The 24020-nt window shown below is 34.1% G+C and overlaps 1 protein-coding gene and 1 long non-coding RNA gene across 18 annotated transcripts in view; one reads left to right on the plus strand and one right to left on the minus strand.

Annotated features, from left to right (window-relative positions):
- HDAC9 (histone deacetylase 9) overlaps positions 1 to 24020 on the plus strand; it is a 1020499-nt gene that overhangs the window by 341934 nt on the left and 654545 nt on the right. The window lies entirely within an intron of this gene.
- On the minus strand, positions 14952 to 23725 carry LOC112670533 (uncharacterized). 2 transcript variants are annotated; one of them, XR_007402031.1, is made up of 5 exons: positions 23663 to 23725; positions 23351 to 23544; positions 22073 to 22251; positions 21709 to 21901; positions 14952 to 15468 (listed from the first exon to the last, which is right to left on the minus strand). It is a non-coding gene; the product is annotated as an uncharacterized LOC112670533 (long non-coding RNA). The 2 variants fall into 2 exon arrangements; XR_003143005.3 differs by having other exon boundaries at positions 23351 to 23706.

A 24020-nucleotide genomic window follows, 5' to 3' on the forward strand; every position in this document is an offset into this window, starting at 1 on the left:
TCCTATACAATAGACCATGAGCTAATAATTTTGTTAGGGACAAAGAAATCAACAATTACCTTTTAAAAAAAAGATTATTTATTTATTCATGAGAGACACACAGAGAGAGGCAGAGACATAGGCATAGGAAAGAGCAGACTCCATGAAGGCAGCCCAATGCAGGACTCAATTCCGGGTCTCTAGGATCACGCCCTGGGCCAGAGGCAGGCGCTAAACCTCTGAGCCATCCAGGATCCCAATCAACAATTCCCAAGTTATGAAACACTGAAAAAAGGCTTTATTTCAGAAGTTAGAAGACCCTTTGATAAAGCATCTATTATGAAAAGATAAACTCCCGTAACTTACATAATACTTATATAAAGTATTTGCTTGAGAATGAGAGGTCTTTTTATCATGCCAAGTTTAGTGTCTTGTATAGTTAGAGATTAAGCTGTGTGCCAAAAGGTACTAGGTAAACCATATTCTCTGATTACAATATAATAGAACCAGAAATTATTAACAAAAAGCTATAATGCAAAATAAACAATTACTTGGAAGAAATTAGCCGTTCAAAACTATTGGGTCAGAGGCAATTAAAACTGCAATTATGAGTCATTTAGAAAATAAGAACACTTTTCAGGGGAAAAAAAAAATCTCCTGAAGTGCAGCAAAGCCATATTAACAGGCAAATATATGGTGGCAAAATATTTCACTTTAAACTACAAAAAAAAAGAACATAGAATATTTCTTAAAATATAAAATTTAAACATAACAATACCAAGGGGAATTGGATAAGATAAAAAACAAAATTAAAGAAACCATGAAAGGTGGTGCTTGTATATCCAAGAGTTGGTTCTTAAAAATAGTAATTTAAAAATATTTAGAAATATAACTAGGAACAGGTATAGAGCAGTTATTTTAAAAATGAATAAAGAGGGGCGCCTGGGTGGCTCAGTCAGTTAACTGTCTGCCTTCAGCTCACGTCATAATCCCAGGGTCCTGGGATCGAGTCTAGCATTGGGTTCCCTGCTCAGCAAGGAGTCTGCTTCTCCCTCTCCCCCTGCCCCCTGCTAGTACTCTCTCTACTCTATCTCAAACAACTAAATAAATACATCTTCTTTAAAAAGTTTAAATGAAATACAAATTTTAATAAAAATAGAGCTTATAACCGGATTCTTTATGAAACTTGGTAGTAGGTAAAATTTTAGTGGGTGACTACTTATAATTTTGGAGTATAAATCTGCAAGCTCTCAAAATGTTTGTAGTGGTAAGCTTTCAAATTTTTAAGGAGCAAATTTTTATTTGCCTAAACAGAAATTGATAGAAGGTATCCCAATTAATATTTTTGAAGGTCACATAATCCTGAATCTAAAACTTAGCAGAGAAGACCACAAAAAATATATATACACCAATCCCTAATATGAATATATAGGCAAAAAGTCTAGGTAAAATACAACAAATTAAATTTAGAACTATATTAAAAGAATAATTCAGCTCAGCCAAGACGTGACTTACTGTCAGGAATCCATTAATAATTAATTACAGAAATATATCAAAAGAAAAAAATCTCACTGAAGATGGATAAAAAGCATGACAAAAGTCAATTCCTATTCCTAGGGGAAAATATTAATAAACTAGACATAAAATAACCTTCACTGTATAAGAAAATGTACTTCAGTCAGACAGCATCAGAGAAAAGTGAAATGCCAGAGGCATTCTTGCCAAAATTAGGGCATTTTTATATTTGATGATATATTAAAGGTTATTGGTGGTGATTACTTTTTCAAAATATCAAAGTTTTTTAACTATATTAGTGAATACATGTATTTATCTCTATTACTTCCAGAAACTCCATTAAAGTTACAATAAACATTTTTAAAAGTATAAATCATAGGAGAGAGGCAATAGGAGAAGAGATAGAGAAGAGTGTACCAATATACTTCTGGAACATGGGAAGAGGGCTAACTTAGGACCGTGGAAGAAACTCAAACTCAGTGTCTACAGGGAGAGTAACATTGATAAGCAAAGCAAGTTATTTTGTTCCCCTAAACTCAAAAGGATCCAAGGATTACAGGTGGAGATGAGGCTAACAACTGTATATGATGGTTGGTTGAAAGTTTATTTAAGTAGCAATCAGGTCACTGGATCATTTCTCTCCCTTCTTTGCCCTACTACCCTACACTATTAGGAGACTACCCTTCTTCTTGCCCAATAGGGTTAAGAAGTTGACTATTTGAAGAAATTAATCCACAGACTTTTGAGACTTTGGGACACCTGGGATATGGGAAGTTGGGGATGAGGAATTGGATTGATAAATAGGGGATTAAGTGAAAGTCTATGTCCTGACTGTAAGAATTGTCAACCTACTTCCCACTTGCTGGCCCGAATGCCTGATATTTCAGAAAAACTCTGAACTTTAAAGAGAGAAATTAAGCTCCCTAAACAGGAGAAAGAGAGAAAGAAAGAGAGCAAGAAAACAAAAGAACAAAAAAAAAAAAAAAAGGAAGAAAGAAAGAAAGACTCAGAAGAAACACCTTTAATGCAGGGAACAGAAGAAAATTTAGAATAATTTAACAATAGTCTCAGAGAAAAGCAATATATTCCATCAACTAAACAAGAGAAGGATACAGTTTTTGTTCTACCATAGATCCTTTATTTTATTTTATTTATTTTATTTTATTTTATTTTTTGCCTTAGACTCAGTTTCTCCTCCTATTGTTTTTTTTCTTGGACTCTGTTCATTTTCACTCTTTCCATTTTTTAGCCTTGTACAGTCTTTATGCCACCAAGATTCTAGTTGTCTTCTGCTGGCAGGACTGACACTGAGAGATCCCATTTCCTGGTTCATCCTGGATTGCTCGGAATGTGTTCCAAGGCCAGAGCAGGCCCATGACATTGTTAATAAAGATGGATTTGCTGCTAAGCCTGATCCAGTGCAGAAGACTGGGGTGTTTTTAATTCCTTAGGCTCCAAGATTCTACTAGGGACTAGAGGAGGATAAGAGTGAGAATGAGACATGTCAATGTTAAAAATGTAGGAAGAATATTGTGGAAGACACTAACAGGGAATGTAGATGCATCCTCAGGTAAGGGGTGGGGATAAATGCTAAGCTGCTGGTCTAAGAATGCCTAGGATTCTTAAAGGAGAAAAGGGCAGGACTCTGAGCCATGCTGTATGTAGGATGATTCCAGATCATTACTTTCCTGCTCTATCAGCAGAAGAAGTGCGTGGGGAAGGGTTCATGCCAGATGTGGTGGTGGGTAGGGAGTTTTATGTTTGGGAGGCTAATCCAAATGTCAGGGACAAGTGTCAGTTGGTTGTTAAACAGTATAATTCAAGAAGCTTTTCAGCCACATAAACATTTTGTGGCTTGCAATTTTTTCACTTTTTTATTTTATTGTTCATATGAATTGAATTAAATAAATTTTATAATTAGAAAAATCTGTGTTTCAAAACAACCGTCTTTTTAAGGAAAATCAGGGATTCACCTTCTCTAGTCAGCATGGCTGAGATCAGGTTTTCACTCAATTGATTGCTAGCTATAGGACCTTGGACAAATATTTTAATCTCCTGCATTTCAGTTTCCCCCTGAACAATGGGAATAATAATAGCACATAGCACATATTGTATCAGGATCAAATAACTATTATTTTTATTCACATTTTCGTATAGCCTCATTTTGGCTTCTCCATGAGATATTTATTTAATTCTGGTTATCCACTTATTGTATCTTACCCCCCCCTTTTTTTTACTTCTCATGTTTTCTTTTCTTTACTTTTTTAAAGATTTATTTATTTGTTTGTTTGTTTGTTTGTTTGTTTATTTATTTATTTATTTATTTATTTATTTATGAGAGACACAGAGGGAGAGGCAGAGTCATAGGTAGAGGGAGAAGCAGGTTCCCTGTGGGGAGCTCAATGCGGGACTCAATCCCAGAACTTCAGGATTATGCCCTGAGCCAAAGGCAGATGCTCAACCACTGAGCCACCCAGGCGTCCCATTTCTCATGTTTTCACATTCAAACACTGATGCAAATGTAGCCACATATTTAAGTACAGCTCAGCAAACAAGGGGCTGTGCAGTGAATTCTGTAAACAGAAGCTTGTTAACATAACAATATCTAAGAATATAAATAGAATTTTCACTTTAACATAGGCAATTTTCATTATGAATGTATGTGGCATTCTCTCTATACCTTAAAGTATAAAACTGGTAGAAATTTGGTTGCAATGCTAGCCATTTGAGATAGTCAATTATAATTGCTAGTTTAGTTTCATGTTAAATAGTTCTAAAATGTCACTCTTCAAGTTGAGATGGGTATCGATATACACGGTAGGGGTGATGATGAGTGAAATTTGAGATGTTATCATGTTAATTTCATGTTTCATAAGCAGGCAAACTATTCCTGCTTATTTATTCCTCATGTGTTTACTTTTGAGGAAGCCAACTGAACATTAAGTTCTTGTTGATGTATTTCTTTAAAAAGTAGTGGTGCCATACCACGTACTGTCATTATTTAAAAACTGTGACATTCTGACAGTGTGTCAGAGAAAGTGGTGGCTCTATGAAATTTACATTCCTAAGTTTGTAACTTAAACTAATTTTGTCAGGGAATATTTTATAATTACCAAATTAAAGAACTGTATGATTAAAGTAAAATGAGCTCTGCATGTGCCTAGAAACATAATCTCTTAATGCTTTTGTTGGTTTTTCTCCAATGACATTATTCTGTAACGTATATAATTTATTGCAGAAATAGTAACAGAGTAAGGTTGTTTTCCAGCGATTGTAATCATTTGGAGAAACCCATGAACAACTTAGTATGTTGAATTATTTTCACATTCAATTTAGTGATTTTTAAAAGAGGAACAGCAAATCAACCAACTTCAAATGCCCCCCTCCTTCTCATACTTCTGTATTTTATTTATAGAAGAGGAAACCTTTCTTCATTTCTTCCTGTCAGCTGCGCAGAGGCAGTTCTACTGAAATTGGGTAAAAGAATATCCAAAATACTTTTTAGCACTTTGAGTTCATCTCTGTTAAATAAAAGGATTGAGATGATTATTTTTCTAGTTAAAGTTGATACATAGTTTAAAAAGCAGGTTTTTTTTAATAGTTCTGTATAAAGCTTTAAAACATGCTTTCTCAGTAAGAGGAATTTATTATTACAGATGAATTTCGTGGAACTGTAATTAATATTATTTATATTTTGGATTCTAATGTTAGAATAATAGGAATTCTTAGTTCCTTGATCTGTAATTTTTCTCACACAGGCCACTTGCCCACTCTTTAGCCAATCTGGTCATTTTGTAAAACTGTAAGACTTGAGCAGTGTGTTATGTTCCACAGTAGACTTGATTACTACTGGATAAAGCTTAGTAGCCATATTGGAAAAGCCATATTGGTTATTTTTGAAGGAGCCTGTTTAGGAAATTGGACATGTGCCACTGTATTCAAGAAAGATAGTGCATATTTATGGAACCATTGCTCTTTCTGAAACTTGAAGGCGTTGGAAGAATAGCATCTATGTCTGTTAAGAAATTATAAAGCTGTGAATTATGGATAAATTACTTAACGTCTCTGGGCCTCAGTTTTCTCATCTGTAAAATAAAGGTACTGCTTACTTTTTCCAGTGACCTCACAGAATTTTTCAAATGAGATCATGATACAATCAATCTGAAAATGCTTTGAAACATGTAAAGCACTATGCAAGTGTAAGGGATTGTTATTTTTTCATTATTGTTTTGTAATCTAGAATTCCAGTAGAGATAAGTACCTTTATTTTATTTAAACAAGAAGGGAAGTAGACAATTATTGTATTTAGGGTAGTTCAGGCCTAAGAAAATAGAAACAATGTGCCTCTGATGTAACAAAGTATGTATGTAAAATCAGTTGGATATGCAATAGCAACTTACTATGTTGGCAAGTTGAAGTGTGTGGTAGAGTGCCATTATTAGTCTTAGAGGGATCTGAACAGAGTAAAACGAATGATGATGATGTTACAGTGATAATGACAACAATTACAAAGATATAAGCTGTACTGAAGCTAGGGGTTGTCTCTTTTTTCCCTAATGTTTTCTGAGCCAAAAATTAGGCTCTAGTGCATAGATACTTAATAAATCTTTGATGATATGAACAGCACTTATGTTAGATACATTCAGAATTTGCACCTGTTTCCACATAGCTCATCAAGAATTGGTTTAGTACTTTTCTGCTTCTCTTGAGATGATTATGTGGTTTTGTCATTTATTACTATGGTGCCTTGCATTAATTGCTTTTCAGAGAGTAAACCATTCTTGCATTACTGGGGAAAATCCCACTTGGTCAAGGTATAAAAATAGTTTTTATGAAGTATTGATGGATTCTGTTTGAGGAATATTGGTCTGTAATTTTCTTCTAATATGTTTGTCGATTTTGGCATCAGGGTCATACTAGCTCATATTGGGACAAAGCTGGGAAACTCAATTTTCTGGAAGAGTATGTGGAGAGTTGGCATTCTTTTTTTCCTAAATATTTGATAGAATTCAATAGTGAACTTCACCTGAGCCTGTAGTTGTTTTGTTTTGTTTGGAGGAATATGTTTAATTACTAATGCAAATTCTTTAATAGATAAAATATTACTCATATTACCCATTTCTTCTTGAATTGGGTAGTTTGTATTTTTCAAGAGATTTGCCCACTTCAAATGGGCAGGCATAAAGTTGCTGGTAATACTCTCTTATTACCCTTTGGCTATCTGTAGACTCTGTAGTGATGTCACAGATTTCATTCCTGATATTAGTAATTAATATCTTTTCTCTTTTTTTCATCATCAGTCTAGCTAGAAGTTTATCAGTATTATAAATCTTAAATAATCAGCTTTTGGCTTCATCAGTAGTCTGAATTATTCTACTATTTTCTGTTCCTTTGATTTCCACTCTAATCTTCATTATTACCTTTCTTCTACTTGCTTTGGGTTTGATTTGTTCCTCTTTTTCTAGTTTCTTAATGTGGAAGCTGAGGTAATTGATGTGAAATCTTTCTGCTTTCAGTTATATGTATTTTCTCTTAAATATTACTAATACTGCCTTAGCTACATTCCACAGATGTTGATATGTTATGTTCTCATTTTCATTTGGTTTAGAATAGCTTCTTTTTTTAAAAGTGTATATACCATGATGATTTCATATACATATACATTGAGAAAGAATTCTTCCTGTTGATGTGATTAATTAATGCATCTCTCACCTCACATATTTACCATTTTTTCCTGAAAACATTTGAGTTTTATTCTCAGCAAATTTCAATATTATGACATAGTGTTATCAACTGTAGTCAACATGTTATACATTAGGTCCTGAGATCTTATTCATCTTACAACAATATATCAAAACTAAAAGTTACTACTCTTTTATTGCCCTTTCCTTATCCTCCTCCTAGACCTCAGTCCCAGGGAACTATTATGGGTTTGTCTTTCTTTCCTCCACGTGGAAGTAATACTACGTAGTGTTTGTCTTTCTCTGATTTATTTCACTTAGCCTAATGCCCTTCAGGTTCATTTGCCAAATCATAGATAGTTCTATTTTCAATTTCTTGAGGAACCTCTATACTGTTTTCCTTAGAGACTACCAGTTTACATTCCCATCAACAGAGTACAGTGTTGTCCTTTCTCCACCCACTCACCAGCGTTTGTTATCCCTTGTCTTTTTTATCATAACCATTCTAACAGATGTGAGGTGATATCTCAGGGTGGTTTTGGTTTGCATTTCGCTAATAATTAGTGATGTGGAACACTTTTTCATGAACCTGTTGACCATTTATATATCTTCTTCAGAAAAATGTCTCTTCAGGCTATTTGTCCATTTAAAAGTTGGGTTCTTTGTACTTTTGCTGTTGAGTTGTAGGAGTTCCTTATATATTTTGGATGTTAACTCCTTATCAGATATGTTATTTTGCAAGTATTTTCTCAGATTCCATAAAATGGTTGCCTTTTTTATTTAATTTAATAAAATTATTTATTTATTTAATTTGATGCTATTTAATTTGATGAAGTCACCCTTGTTTATTTTAGTTTATATTATCTTTGCTTTTGATATCACAGAATACTTTCTAATTTCCCTTTTGATTTATTATTTGCCCCGTGGATCATTCATAAATGCTTTATTTTCCAAATATTTGAGTATTTTCCCAGATATCTTTCTGTTAGTCATTTCTAATTTATTACATTTGAGTCAGAATATAACTTGAATAAATTGAATCCTTTTAAATATACTGAGATTTGTCCTGTGACACAAAATGTGGTACCACATTCATAAGCAAATGTTTCATATGTACTCGAAGAAAATGTGTATTCTACACATAAATGTTTAGTTTTCTTTAAATATTAATAAAGTCAAGTTTGTTGATAGTGCTATTCAGATCTTGTATATTTTTAATGATTTTTCTATTTATCAATTATTGAAGGAAGAGCATTGAAATCTCCTATTATAATTGTGGATTTGTCTATTTCTTCTTGAAATTCTATTAGCTTTTTTTCCCTCTATTTAGAAGCTCTAATATTAGGTACATAAATATTTAGGATTAATATATGCTATTGATGAATTGATTTCACTATCATGAAATGACAGTTTTTATCTTTAGTAGTAGTTTTTGCTCTGAAATCTGCTTTTGACACAACTGTCTTTTGATTAATCTTAGTATATATTTTCCAATCCTTTTACTTTTAGCCTATTTGTGTCATATTTATAATAAATATCTTGTATACAGCATATAGTTGAACTTTGATTTGTATTCAATCTGGTAAGATTTCCTTTTTAATCAGAGTGTTTGACAGTTTACATTTAGTGTGATTATTGATATGGTTAGGTGTAAATATATCACCTTGCTATTTATTTGCTTTTTTTTCTATCTCTTCTTTATTTCTTTTCTTTAGTACCTTATTTTTGAATAATTGAATTTTTAAAATGACTCCATTTTTTCTCATCTGTAGTTTGTCGTCTACAACTCTGTTATTTAGCTCTACTTTATGGTTTGTAATACGCATCTTTAATTTATCATAGGCTATGTTCCTATAATATTATACCATTCCATGTATAGTATGAGAACTTTATCAAAAGTATACTTGTGGGGATCCCTGGGTGGCGCAGCATTTTGGCACCTGCCTTTGGCCCAGGGCGCGATCCTGGAGACCCGGGATCGAATCCCACATCGGGCTCCCGGTGCATGGAGCCTGCTTCTCCCTCTGCCTGTGTCTCTGCCTCTCTCTCTCTCTCTCTGTGACTATCATAAATAAATAAAAATTAAAAAAAAAGTATACTTGTGTTTACCTCTTCCTACCATTATATTATTGTCCTAGATTTTACTTGTACATTAGTTATAAGCCCTGTACTGCATTGTTATGAGTTTTGTTTAAACATTAGATTATTTTTAAATAAATTTAAATAATAAGAAAAATTTCTATTTTTCCATGTAATGCTTTTCACTCCTTTGTGTAAATCATCAGATTTTTTCATCTGATATCATTTTCCTTATATGGGAAGGACTTTAACATTTCTTGAAGTACAGATGTGCTGGTGATGACTTCTTTCAGTGTTTTATGTCTGAAGTCTTTATTTTACTTTCAATATTGAAATATGTTTTGGCTGGATATAGAATTCCATGTTGATATTATTTTTCTATCAGTACTTTAAAGATGTTGCTCCATTATCTTCTTGGTTACAGTGTTTCTAGCATGAAGTATGCTGTCATAATTCTTTTTTTTTTTCTGTCGTAATTCTTACCTTTGTTCCTCTGTACTTTAATTGAGTCTTCTCCCCATCTTCCCATTTCTTGTACCCCTTAGCTTATTTTTAAGATTTTTATTCCTTTTATTATATTTTGTGAAAATTTGATTATAATATTCTTTGGCCTAATTTTATTCATGTTTTTTCTATTCTGTGTTCATTGAACTTATTGGATCTGCGAGGGTATGTTTTCTATCAAATAAGGACACTTCGGGGGGCATTTTTTCTTCAAATATCATCCATCCTTTGGGTGTTTCAAATACATGTACTTTAGCCATGTGAAATGATCCACATCTTGATGAGTCTGTTATTTTTTAAAAAGTCTCTTTTCTTTATGTGTTTCATTTTGGTAGATTCTACTGCAACATCTGCAAGTCTGCTCATACTTTTTTCTGAAATGTGTAATCAGCTGTTAGTCCCATCCAATGTATTGTTCATCTGACACATTGTAGTTTCCATTTCTAGAACTTTCACTTTTTTAAACATCTTTGTGTCATTACTTAATTTTTTGAACAGATGGAATACCATTTCATAACTGTCTTAATATGGTGCTTTTTTTTTTCTGGTTAAAGCATCTATTAGTTTTGAGTCTGTTTTGGTTGACCTTTCTCCTTAGTTGGGGTCATATTTTTGTTATATGCCAAACATTGTATGTTTTACCTTCTTGAATGCTGAATATTTTTTGTATTCTTCTAAGTATTCTTGAACTTCATTCAAGGACACAGTTATTTAAAACAGTTTTATCCTTTTGGTTCCAATTAGACATGACTGGAGTAGTGCTGTCTATGGCTTATTGTTTCTCACTTTTGTGGGAAGCCCCTTCAGTTTACTATATTCAATTCCCCTTTATTCATGAGACTTTCCTCTCTAATTGGTAAAAATAAGCACTGTTTCTAGTCCTTTGTGACTGTTGGGTACTCTTTCTTCTAATCTTTTGTAGTGGTTTCCTTACACATATGTACTGAAATTACTGATTATTTAAGAGAAGTCTTTCTTTATAGCTCTGGAATTCTTTCTGTTGCTTGGTGCTACACTCTTATTTCTAGTACTCTCTCCTATGAATACTTTGCTGTGTTCAGACTTTCAGCTTATTCTCTTAACCTGAGGGATCCTGCTGAGTTCTTTCTGGTTTTCCACTCACTGTACCATTACCAAAAACCCTTTCAAGACATGAAGTTGTGCAGTCTTTTGACCTACTTTGTATATTTTGCATCTCTTAAGGGATCACTATGCTTTGTTGCGTTGTATTCTGGTGTTTCAAAACCATTGTTTCACATATTTTGTCCATGGTTTGGTTGATTCAGGTGCAAGAGTCCATTATTCCATCTTGACAGGAAATGGAAGTTTATGATTCATAGTAATTTTTAAAAAGATTTTATTTATTTATTCATGAGAGATACAGAGAGAGAGAGAAGCAGAGACACAGGCAGAGGGAGAAGCAGGCTCCATGCAGGGAGCCTGACGTGGGACCTGATCCTGGGACCCTAGGATCACACCCTGGGCTGAAGGCAGGTGCTAAACCACTGAGCCACCCAGGGATCCCTGATTCCTAGTAATTTTTGTATCATAAGAATAATGTCCTAAGTTTTTATTTTTCTCTTTTTAACTAAGAAGCCTGATTTCCCAACCTCTATGTGCCTCAATTTTCTCATTTATAAAATTAGAATTGTAATTTGTGCCCATTTTCCAGGTTGTTGAGAAATTTAAATGAGATAACTGTAAAACATTTAATAAACACATAGAAAGCTTCTATCTAATAAATTACCTTTGTTATCATTTCTCTTCTGTTACAAATCAAACAACACAATCTCTCAATTTTAAATGCATATCCACTGAAATTTATTTACTTTCTACTTCTGTTTAAAAAGCTTAATATCTATGTTATCTGTAAGCAAAGGGTTAAGTGGATCTCCTGAATAAGTGGGAAGAATTATACATCTTGAAAAACATAATAACTATTAATATAGTCAATTGGGTTTTCCTGGGAGAAGTTTTGTCAAGGACACTTAATATAGAGCTCAAAATATTCTTCGAAGAATGAAAGTCCTTATCCAGATAAGATTTCCAGTAACAACTCACCAAGTCATTTGTTTGTGATTTGAATCATCTCTGTACTCTAATTGCATACTGTCTTCCCTTGTAAAGGGAGATACATATTTAATCCAGTCTTTCTTAGAAAAAAAAAAAAGTTGGGCTGTTTAACCAAAACAAACTCAGCAGCTTGGGATTTACATATCTCTCTGGTATCTTACTCATCATTTTTTAAATGCTTGGGTCACTAAAGTTATGCATTGGGGAACATTTTAGCATTCCCTAAGGTGAAATATAGAAGCTATTTAATAGTAAATACTTTGTGTCTTACGAACTTTTTGCAAGGAAGGTAATTAGTAAGTTGCTATTTAAAACCTACAACGGAATTTATGACATATAAATTTTTAATGCACAGTTATAATACATTAGATGCAATTTAATGGAAACAATATTAGGCACATTTCAAATCATCATAGCATTCATATTATCTACAGAAAAATTGCCTATGTGTACGGTTTATGTTGCTCAGCTGTATCTGCAAAGTATTGGCAGTGAGGAGAAGGAGCTATACCTTAAATCAAAATTAAAACTAAAATTCAAATTAATATTTGCACATTTTTGTTTTTAAATACGACTAAAATATATTCCTTTAAAGATTTTATTTATTTATTTGAGAAAGAGAGAAAGCATGCATAAACAGGAGGAGGGGCAAAGAGAGAGAGGTACAAACAGGCTCCCCAATGAGCAGGGAGTCAGACTTAGGGTTTGATCTCAGGATCCTGAGATCATAACCTGAGCTGAAGGCAGATGCTTAACTGACTGAGCCACCCAGATGCCCTTAAAATCTATTCTTTTTTTTTAAGTTTTTAAAATTTATTTATTCATGAGAGAGAGAGAGAGAGAGAGAGAGGCAGGCAGAGACACAGGCAGAGGGAGAAGCAGGCTCCATGCAGGGAGCCTGATGTGGGACTTGATCCTGGATCTCCAGGATCAGACCCTGAGCTGAAGGCAGCGCTAAACCACTGAGCCACTGGGGCTGCCCCAAAAATCTATTCTTTTAAAAAAGATAGCAAAAGTTAAAACCTAAGAAATAAATTTCTACCTTGATCCTAGCTAGAAGACTCTTTTCTCTATTTGAATTCAATAAAAGAACCATTTTAGCATAGATTTTATATGTACTAATCTTTATTGCTAAGAAAAATTATTTTTATTCTAACAAATTTATCTTTATATATGTATTTACCTCCACCAGAAAGAAGTATAGTATTCTTTTATAAAAAAAAATAGGACAGGAGGCAGGGCGGGTACCTGAGTGGCTCAGTTGGTTAAGTGTATACCTTGGGCTCAGGTCATCATCTCAGAGTCCTGGGATCAAGCCCTGCATCCAGCTCTGTGCTCTGAGAGTCTGCTTCTCACTCTCTCCATGCCTGCTGCTTCCTCTGCTTGTGCTCTCTCTGTCAAATAAATAAATTAAATCTTTAAAAAAGTAGGAATGGATGATGTTTATTATAGGATACTCATTAAGGTAATAAAGTAGTCAAATATATCCAGAAATAACGTGGGGAACCTTTATTTTTTCAGTAACTCAACTCTTTTGGGTCCTGATCAAATTATATTTGTTTTTACTAGAACAAATCTTGTGTCATGGAAAATTCAGGAGGAAGATCCTTTAGTAGAATCTTAATGAGTAATTATTTTGGGGGGAAGAATGATAGATTTGACAGAAAATATTCAATTTCTTAATAGGGTTTTCTCATTAATATAATGCCCTAAATCAGGGCGTTTTTCAGATTATAAGTGAAATATTAGAAATGGCTTTTTAAAATTTTTTTTTCCTTTTGCAAATCATGATTAGTGTCTTGAATCCAGTAGGTGCAAAGGTCTAGTAAGATATAATGGTAGTGGTATCATTTATTGATTAGCTACTCTGTAGTGGGAACCACGTTAGACACATTTATTATCTCATTGACTCCTTCCAACAAGCCTATGAGGTATTATTACCACCATCTGACAGATAAAGAAATTGAGGCTGAGAGGACAAGGATATTGGCCAAGTAGCAAAGAAAGATACAATAAAGCTGCCTGATTTCAAAGCCAGATGATAATAGTGACAGTTTCATGGTATCTGTTTTCACATATGATTTCCAGAAATAGTTCAGGTAGTATTAAAACTAAAATTGCAAATCAATCTATCACTCTGTTGGTCTTGAAAGCATTTTTCTTTGCATCCAAAATTACCATTGTAAAGTTTTCAGAGAGGATAGAATCTGCATATTTGAGCCTTTGTTTTGGCAGAAAAAAATAGGAGTTAAAAATGTGCAATTTGTTCAAAGTGCAAATATGCTGTGGCATTTTGGCGTTGTTCCAAGGGCACAGATTTAACTTGGAATTTTGGTGGCTGTTACTGGGAATGTACTGTTTATCAAATTCAGTGTTAACTGCACAGTTGAAGATTTTCTAGCAAAACTCTTTCTCTTTTTAACTTGAAAAAAATTCTTTCACCAACTTCTGAGGGTTGATAAGTAAAATCCATAAAAAGATAACCGTTTTTGATGAAGAATGTCTTCTATTAAAGGGTAATTAGTGAGGTCATTCAGCAGAGTTTACATAATCAGAACTTGGATGATCTGGCATCTCTGCTTAAACCTGATGACCTTACATCTTTTTTTTTTTTTTATGGCCTTACATCTTAATGCAAATAATAGAGGATGAAGTTTGTAACCCTTCACTGCCTTATTGAGTGAATAACCAGCCAGCAAACACCTGTTAGGTGGTAGTAGATGCTCCTGAAAGGTTTGATAGGTATTATTTTAATTAGATGTATTGGTGATTCTGTGACCTGAAAGGGCTGTGTTTCTAAAGGCCAGAATTTCCTTTCTTCTAGATAATGCTGTGTTCCTAGCATAAAATGTCTTCAAATTAAACATTATGAACATGGAATATATTTTAGCCTATTGCCAAAAAATTTTCTTCATTGCCATTGGCAGTTACCCCCTCATCTGTACTTCCAGAGTTAAATCACACAAATCATGTTAAGTATCAATCTCTCTCATGTACTAGAACAAATGCCTGATTAAGAGGTCATTGACATAGGAATCATTACTCTCCTTGCTGACGAGACAGTGGAATTCAAGAAATTGTTAGTTTAATGAATTCTTGTTTAGTAAAAGTATATGGCTATCTGCTAGCAGTAGGGCAGTTTGTGATCTTTATTAATTAACAGGAGATGAAAAAAAAGACAAGGTTTTGAGGTCTGTGGACTGATGAGGAAATTCCTTTAGTTTATTTGGCCGTCTGGAATATATGTAGAAAGAGGTGAACTTTTCACCAGGTGGATGAGATATAGTTCAAAATCATTTTATCTCTAGGTTAAGGCCTTATAGAATCTTTCCATCCTCCTCTTTTGATTGGGTGACTGATTCTTTCCAGGTTGTCCCACCTGTAACTCCATTTAGCATTTTTCTTCTCTGTTATTCATATTTTGGGGGTTTTACTCCCCCTGCTGGCCCCCGGCATGCATTAGAGTTGAATCTTTTCCAAAGACTAGTTAATTGTTCTGTCTTGTTTCTCTTAAAGTCTCATGTAGAATAATATTTATGTTCTAAACACGGCAGCAAACATCTAATATTAGATGTTTTAAGTTCTTACACACTCTTCATAAAAGTTTTCTAGAGAGACTGGAGTACACCAGTGCAACCTGAGAAAATAAAAAAGACATTGTGAATTTCTGAATGCTAAATCTAATTTAATGAAGTTAAATTTAATCTAGTTTAATGAAAAATCATTTGCTGAAGAAAAGTTATGTTCTTGTTCATAATGAAGGAAGGTTCTTTCTCCCTCTCAAGATAGCATTAATTGTGCAACAAAAGAGAAAACAACTGTTTTCATTTTAGAAGAATTTGTAAAAGCTTTGAAATTGATAGTATGATATTACAAATAAGTGAAACTAGATGATTTCAGAGTAATTTACTTTGACAGTGCTTTGAAACAAGTATCACTCATTGTCATTAAATCTTTATGACTATTTCTTTATGAGAGAATTTGTATATTTAGATTTCAAATATTGTCATATGCTTTTTTAGATTCTGTAGTCATGCTTTTGTTGGCTGCCACAACCTCTGATTTCATAATTTTCAATTTTTCCTATTACTTATGTTGGCCTAAGAAAAGAATATGAGTATTTCCTGAGACCTGTTGTAATTTTTCACATTGTTCTTTTATTGTTATTAAAAGAAAAAGTCATTTGACCATGAAATAGTATTTTTTAGTAAACAAATATTCAGAATCTTCATCATCTTAAAATCTGTAGGATGTTGCTGCTTTGCAATAGCTAATGGTTACTGGGATTTGAAGACTTTTTTATCTTTTATATATATGGTAGACACTGGTATGTATGTTTGATTAGTGACTCTCATCATTAATAGTCACTGAAATCTCAAAGCAAGAGAAGATGGAAGTTTCCCATTACTTTCTCGGGAGCCAGAGGATGACCATTCATATCCTTTTTCTTGGTCCAAGGAGAATAGAACAACCACTCTGCCACTTTACTTTGTTTTGTAGGTTTAAACAGTGTTCCCCAGTTTTTCCTAATTCCTGAGGATGGCATTCAGGGGAAGATCTGCTGGCAAAGACAATGTCATACCTATCAGTCATTTTCTTTATCATACCATAGCTGGGGAGTTTAAAAAAAGTTGTTCTTGTTTGTTCTTGTTTGATATTCCACATCAAATAAATATTTTACAGAACTTCTTTTTAGAACACAAAACTTTGTGAAAAATATATTCACCAATTTAATGTGTCTAACTTAATCCTACTTACCAGCCCTGCAGAGTGCATACCACTCAGTGGTTGCCAGAACACACAGCAATATGTATTTTTTAAAGCATAATGAAGACTTTCCAAATGAAGACTGTTTTCCCACTCTTACCCGAAAGTGACGGAAATGGGCATTTCATTTCAGCAACACTCTTAATTATGTTACCAAGAAAGAAAACGTGAAGAAAAGTTTCTAGCTCCTATGAGACCGTGATCACCACCCCCCTTCAGGGGGCTAGGGGAGAGATGCTTTTTATAATGAAATCTGTATAAAAACTTTCAATACTGGAAAATCCTTCCTTAGACATTTGCTGGGATTTGTAGCCTGTAATGGAAAAACAGTACTACAACTTCCATGTATATTTTGTGTTTATTCCCATTCAGCTAAAATCAACAAAGGGATCTTAGACAAAGGTGATAGCTTGCAAAATTTTTTAAATCTGTATTTCATCGTCCTCAATCTTTGCAAAGTAGAGAGATTAATAAGTATTGGGTTTTGAAATGGGTGAAGGGTTGAAAGGGTCACATATTGTTACTTTTTAGAAGAGAGCTAGGTGGCAGTTATAGATTAGAAAAGAGCCGTTATACAGTAAATATCCAGTGGGGTGTTTTTCAAAATTCTCTACATCATAAGAATCTCTTGGATTACTTGTTAAAAATATTGATTTCTAGACTTCTCCATAAAGGATTCTGGGTCATGCAGTGGGACACAGGGCAGGAAACACAAGCACCCTAGATTATTCTGAATCATCAGAAGAATTTGGAAAACATTTATCCTGTTTAATAAATTGTAGAGGCAATATCAATAATTTGATGTGGAATTTGGAGTAAAGCTTCATATATTCATTGAGAAACATTTATTGAGCACTTAGTGTGGACTGGCTGTGAACATACCTGCTAGATGTGTGATTTGGGGCATTTTCTTGACCTTCCCCAAATAGAAGTTTAATATCTTACTCATAGGCTATTGGAAGGATTGAATTAGATATGGCCTACAAAATGCTTAATTTTTACTGAGCAGTACCACTTTTTATTCATCGTTACTCTAGGAATAATGATTCAGTCATTCAAATTAGGTATTTGTATTTGCTCCCCTTAGGAACTTCTGTTGTTCTGAACTGGCACCTTTTGGAGATTTATTTATATCTCAAGAACCCCTTAGCATCTTTCAAGACTCAAAGCCTGTCTTAACATCAACATTCTCCCTCCATCTTCCTTTAGACCTTTTAATATCTTCATATTTCCTTCCTAAGTTCACATCAAACACATCTTCCCGCTGCTTACAACACTATTCAAACATCAGTTATTATTTATTAAGCACTTATTATTAGGTGCTGTTTATGTTATGTAATCTTACTGTAGTACTACAATATAGGTATTATGATCATTTAAATGGAGGTTGAGAGATGCAATAATGAAGACAAGGTCTTTCCCCTTTGATATTGAAGAACAGAAATTATTTTAATCCAGGTATGTCAGTCTCCATGCCCAAATACTGGCCACTGTGTCCTATATACTATTCCTATCGCTCAAGTACAGTTACTTTTCCCCCAAGTTGGAAAATATGGTACTCATACTGGTTGCTCAATGGCTTTCTTTTCACTTAGTGAAACTCAGTCCTTACCAAGGCCAACAAAGTGCCGCATGATATGCCTTACATGTTCTAGGATGTTTCCATTTGTTGTTTCCATCAGGTATAACACACAGCTCTCCCCATCTCACCAGAGATGCCTCATCAGTTTACTATATACATATATATATATATATATATATATATATATATATATTAAAGATTTTATTTATTTATTCATGAGAGACACACACAGAGAGAGAGAGAGGGGCAGAGACACAGGCAGAGGGAGAAGCAGGCTCCACACAGAAGCCCGACATGGGACTCGATCCCGGGACTCCAGGATCATGCTCTGGGCCAAAGGCAGGCACTAAGCCACTGAGCCACCCAGGGATTCCCACCAGTTTACTTTATATTAGAGTTTACACACACACACACACACACACACACACACACACACAGCTCCTTCACTTTGCTGGCTAATATTTTTCTCTGTAGCAGAGATCAATAGCTAACATCTACTATGGGTTTAAAATTTTTTTTTATTTCTCCCCAGTATAATGTAAGTCCTCAAGAACAGGGACCCAATAAATATTTAAATATTTAACACTGAATTGGGGGGACATATTTGGTATTCTTTATATTAGTATTTTTATAATGTTCACAGCATTAAAGCCTCATAGATGATGTCTTGGCTGTTATCCTAACATCATTCGTATTCACTATATTTTTCACAACAAAGTTTCTGACCAAAAAGTACGTTGTTGGATTTCACTTTTTGTACAAACAGGAATATCATCACTTTGAAGAAAATAAAATATATCTTTCTAGATAGGATATTTAGAACAAAAGAGGTTTTTAAAAGACCCCTTACTCAGTCACTTAGTAGGTCTTCAGTATTAATACTCAGCACATTTCTTTTGCTCCTCCCTTTAGAAGTTAGAGCATTAGAATGCACATCAAGACTAAGGATTATCTCTGTGTTAGGAGGTAATCTACCTGATGATGCAATAGGTCTGTGTATCTGGTCATCATTCATTAGTAATAGTAGTAGTATTGGTATTATCATGTAAGCGTGGTAATGCTAATTCAATAGGTTTCTAGGTTTTTTTTTTTTTTTTTTTAATCTGGTATTCTTTTATTCTCTACTTTGAAGTTTACTCTGTGGGAAACTGGATTTATAGGTTGTTCAAATTATTGTACATGTGTGTAACATAGTGATTTAAAGGCAATCACCAAAAAAAAAAAAAAAAAAAAAAAATAAAGGCAATCACCGTGTCCTCTCAAGTAAGTTTTAGCAACATCATTTCGTTGATCTCAAGTAATGTTAATGCTAAGTTTTGTAAAGTAGTATATTTTGGGGGAGGCAGTAGTTTTGAGTATTTGGATTCCATGAAAAAAAAAAAGGAACCCAGGAACTAATTGTGCACCAGGTTCACAGCATTTGTGCACAGCAGTATTTAGCAACTGTCAGCTGCAACATGCATCTCCCTTTATCAATAGCTAGTCATTTATGTATCTCATCAGTACTAGTATTTTAATTTCCTCTTTCAGGTGTCTCGCCTGTTGCTTTTCTTTCCTTTTCATTCTCCCATTCTTCCTCACTTTAACCTACTTAAAAATAATAATAACTTAGTGACATTTAAGATGCAAATCACTTTGGAAGTGAGAAGGTGAATATTTATACATGTGTTCTGTGATAGGGGTTTCTAAGTGTGTTCCACTGGGAATGGTTAGTACATTCCACAGCTATAAGGGAAAAATCTAAGTTTCCCAGAAATAAGGGTCAAAAGACATACAACAACTTTTTTTATTATTTGCTTTCAAAACAGAGGGGGTATGATTTATGTAGAATATAAGCTTATGTCATAGCTGTGCAGGTGCTGCCATGAAGTGGTGACCCCCATCTAATCCCCATAACGACACTGGGCATTGACTGCATTTGCTTTGTTGTTACCGAGCTGCTTTCTCAGGGGCTTTTAAGTTTCTGAACCCAGCCGCTGGGTAGCTGGCCAGCCTGTGCTTGGTACAAGAACATTGTTTTTCAATACAACCTGAAGTGTATTTTATAATCCCTCTCTAAGTTAAATGACTGTCAATTTGTGATGGTTCCTCTATGATTGAACCTAAAGTCTTGTATTAACTATCTGTCTTTTTTAAAAAATAGATTTAGTAATTACTATCAATAATGTTTTTTTTGCATTTCTTTTTTATTGCAGAAAAATAATCACATTTATCTGAAAAATGATAAATAATTACTTGATATTTATAAACTAGAATATGTTTTTGATATTGACTTTGATAAGTCAATGGCTAATTTACTTATATATTTTACTTTTATTTTTAGGAGAAGATAGTTAATGCTCTTCCATGTTGTTTCAATGTTTTCTTCATTCCACCACTTAAAGATTAGTGACTTAGTAAATATTTACAAGTCATCACAAAAAACTGATTTACAATATCATTCTTTCTTACAGTATTTCCCCCTACCAGGGTTTTAATATTTTTAAAGGTTTTTATATACCCTGGATTTTTTAAAAAACATAACTGAAAAGTATTAACTTTATTTTAAAGTATTAACTTTACAAATTTTATTAATGCTTTTTTTGATGTGGGAGAAAAAAAAAATCTGTGTATTTAAGTTACTATTTAAGTTCAAGAAGTTAAGAACCAGGACTGAGGAGTCAAAGTACTTGAGTTTGAATCTCAGCTCCTGTCACATCCCAGCTCCACGATCTCGAGCAATGTTAACCTCTTGTGTCTTATCTGTAAAAGGTAAATGATAACAATAATACTTATCTCAAATGTGTTATGATGATTAAGCTAATATTTGCAAATCCCTACATAAATATGTGTTCTACAAAGAGATAAAGTTTAATTTTCCCAACTAAGTGGTTGAGAATTCATACTTTTAACTTCTGTGCTTTGAGTCATTCATACTGATTATTACAATTTTATCATGAAATTATTAGCTTTGTCTTAAATCTCAAAAATTTTGAACTGATAGTGAATAAAGGGAAAAATGACAATCCACAGAATTATCCCTTATTTGAGGTGGCCTGTGAGACAGAACAGAAGTAGTTTACCTAACTACGGAGAACAAAAGCTGAAGAAGAAAAGCATTCAAAATAAATTAAATTTATGTATTTCTTACAGTAGCTGTGGGCACCCTTCAGGTTTCAGTTAAGTGATGACAATATAATTAGACTGCAAAATATTCCGTTTCTTAGGAGCTTCTTTGATGCCCTCAAGTAATCTCTCAGCTTCTCCAATCTGTTAAGGTTTTCCTAGGCTGCCTATTTAGTCTGATTTTTCTGAAAAACGTACATGAATAAATAGGCCCCTCCTAGCATAAAAAATTAATATTTACCATTTAACAGAAACTCTGGCAAATATTATTTTCAAAAAGGACAAAAGGAAGGAAGAGGAGAGGGAAGAGCCAAGAAAATGTAATATTCTACTTAAGGAAAAACAGTAGATTGCTACTGATTTTTAGGCATATTTTTAAAAGAACATTTGAGATGGCAGAAGTAAAATTGCAATGAGGATTACATTAGCATAATTCCTTGGTCTTTTCCTTAGCTGATGACAAGTATTTGCCAAAGAGTCACCTCTGGAGGGCAGTGCAGTTCTATATTTGTCGCTGGAGCTTCAGGTAGCTTTCAGATTTTTCTGAAGTTACTTTCAAAGATTCCTGGCCTTGTAAGATGCGAATCACTGTCCGCTTTAAATACTCAGAGGAGACCTAAACATGAAAGGAAAGTCATTTCTGCCGAGATGGTCCAACTGTTAGATTGGGGATGGGAGGTTTACCTGCAAAGTGTGTCAGCGTTACACTGAATCGAGGAAGCTGGGTGCATAAGTAGGTCACCTGGACAGGGATTTCTCCCCCACCTCCCCAGCTTGGTTCAGATACCTGTGTACCTCAGCTTTTCAGTTTCTTGTTTTGGTCTTTGCCTTACTCCAAAAGACAAATCTCTGTCTTCTGAGAAAATCTGTTGACAGCCTAGATAGTTGACATTGTATGGTTGTCAAACCTGTTGACATTGTATAGTAGAAGGTCAGCCCAGCAGCCAGCATAATATCTCCCGGTACCTTAACAAATCAGCAAAATATTTTGAGAAATGCTTTACTTTTATGAACAAAATACCCTGATAGTTATTGGATTTGTCACAGCATCTAAGGTTTCTCTCATAACCATACTGACCTTCACGTGCTATTATATTACAAAACCAACTCTTTATGTAATCAAACCAAAGGAAGAATGCTTAATTAGCTATACATGACCCTATGTTACAATATAGGCATACAAAAGTTATTTTCTTCAGCACTATCTAACTATTGTATAAAGAAACATCTTTATTCAGTAAGGCGTGGGCTATTGAAGTCTCAGGAGTAAAGTAACATTGGGATTTTCTTTTTCCTCTGAAGGCTGTTTGAGAGCTTTCAGCAGGGGGATACCACATTTGAAGGTTGGCTGAGGTCTCATAACTCCAAGTGTCAGAAAAAATGTGTAGATTATGAAAGGCTTTTCTTGTGAGCGAAAGAACCGTGCTTTTCAACCCTAAATCATGACATAGTCTTGTTATACCACAAAGAATTAAAGAATGTTAAGTAAATGACTTTTTTCCCTCCCTCTGTGCCTCTGAGGATAGTTATTAATGTTGATTCTTGCTGCTGAGTGATCCTGAAGCTACTGTCGCAACCTTTTTATTCCCTTAGTGCAAATGAATCCTTTATGAGGTAATTGTAGGAAATTGATGACATTATTTGCTGTATCTTGGGTATCAACAGTATATAAATGAAAAACAGTTATCACATTGACCAACACTTTTGGATAGAAAAATCCCAAGCTATTTCCTGCCTACACAGACTTTGCACTTTTGTATAGTGAAGTAGTAGGTACACTCCTTTTTTTTTTTTATAAATTTTTATTTATTTATGATAGTCACACACAGAGAGAGAGAGAGGCAGAGACACAGGCAGAGGGAGAAGCAGGCTCCATGCACTGGGAGCCCGACGTGGGATTCGATCCCGGGTCTCCAGGATCGCGCCCTGGGCCAAAGGCAGGCGCCAAACCGCTGCGCCACCCAGGGATCCCACACCTTTTTTTAAAATTAGTAATGCCTTTTATTAATTTACCATTACCTGGTTCAAAGGATAAGTCTTTTAGAAACACAGAGCCCGTACTTACTATTATTTTCTTCCTCTTTGTTTATTTTAATGTATTCTTCACAATCAGAACAGTGACTTATTTCATAATTCTTTTCTTTTGTATATTAGAGTACATGCACATTCTAACCCCAAGGATGGCTTTAATCTTTAAGTCTCACCACTTGAGCCATAGCAAATTCTTGGTTGTTTGTCTTAAGAGAGAGAGGGAAAGCACTAAAAAGGAATTTTAAAGAAATTTTACAATACAGGGTATGGATGAGTGGTTGAAAAAGAAAACCTATATTAAAGCAGCTCTACCTGAATGAGCTATACGAAAAGAACATTCATTTACCCAACTATGGAAAAAATCATCTTAGGTATGGTCTCTAGTTACTTTTCTTCTCACTTATTACATTTGCCACTTCATTGTGACCTTATTATGACCTTACAGTTTATGACCTAAAGGTAACCATTATGTAATAATGAAAATATGCAGACCAAGCTTTACCACCTAGAAAGAATTGGTTTTTTATACTTTGTTTAAATTAACACACTTTGCTGTTTATAAAACTCTGCTCCTTGGTGCTTGAAAGAAGAGAGAAGCATTAATCGCAACTAATGTGCAGATTTGTGCTTTTAGGGACTGCCTGTAGTGGAGGTGAATCAGCAGGCCTTGTTGCCTTAAAGTGGATTTGCTAAGATATGTACTG

Source organism: Canis lupus, chromosome 14 (genome assembly GCF_003254725.2).
Source record: "Canis lupus dingo isolate Sandy chromosome 14, ASM325472v2, whole genome shotgun sequence".
Lineage (NCBI taxonomy): Eukaryota > Metazoa > Chordata > Mammalia > Carnivora > Canidae > Canis > Canis lupus.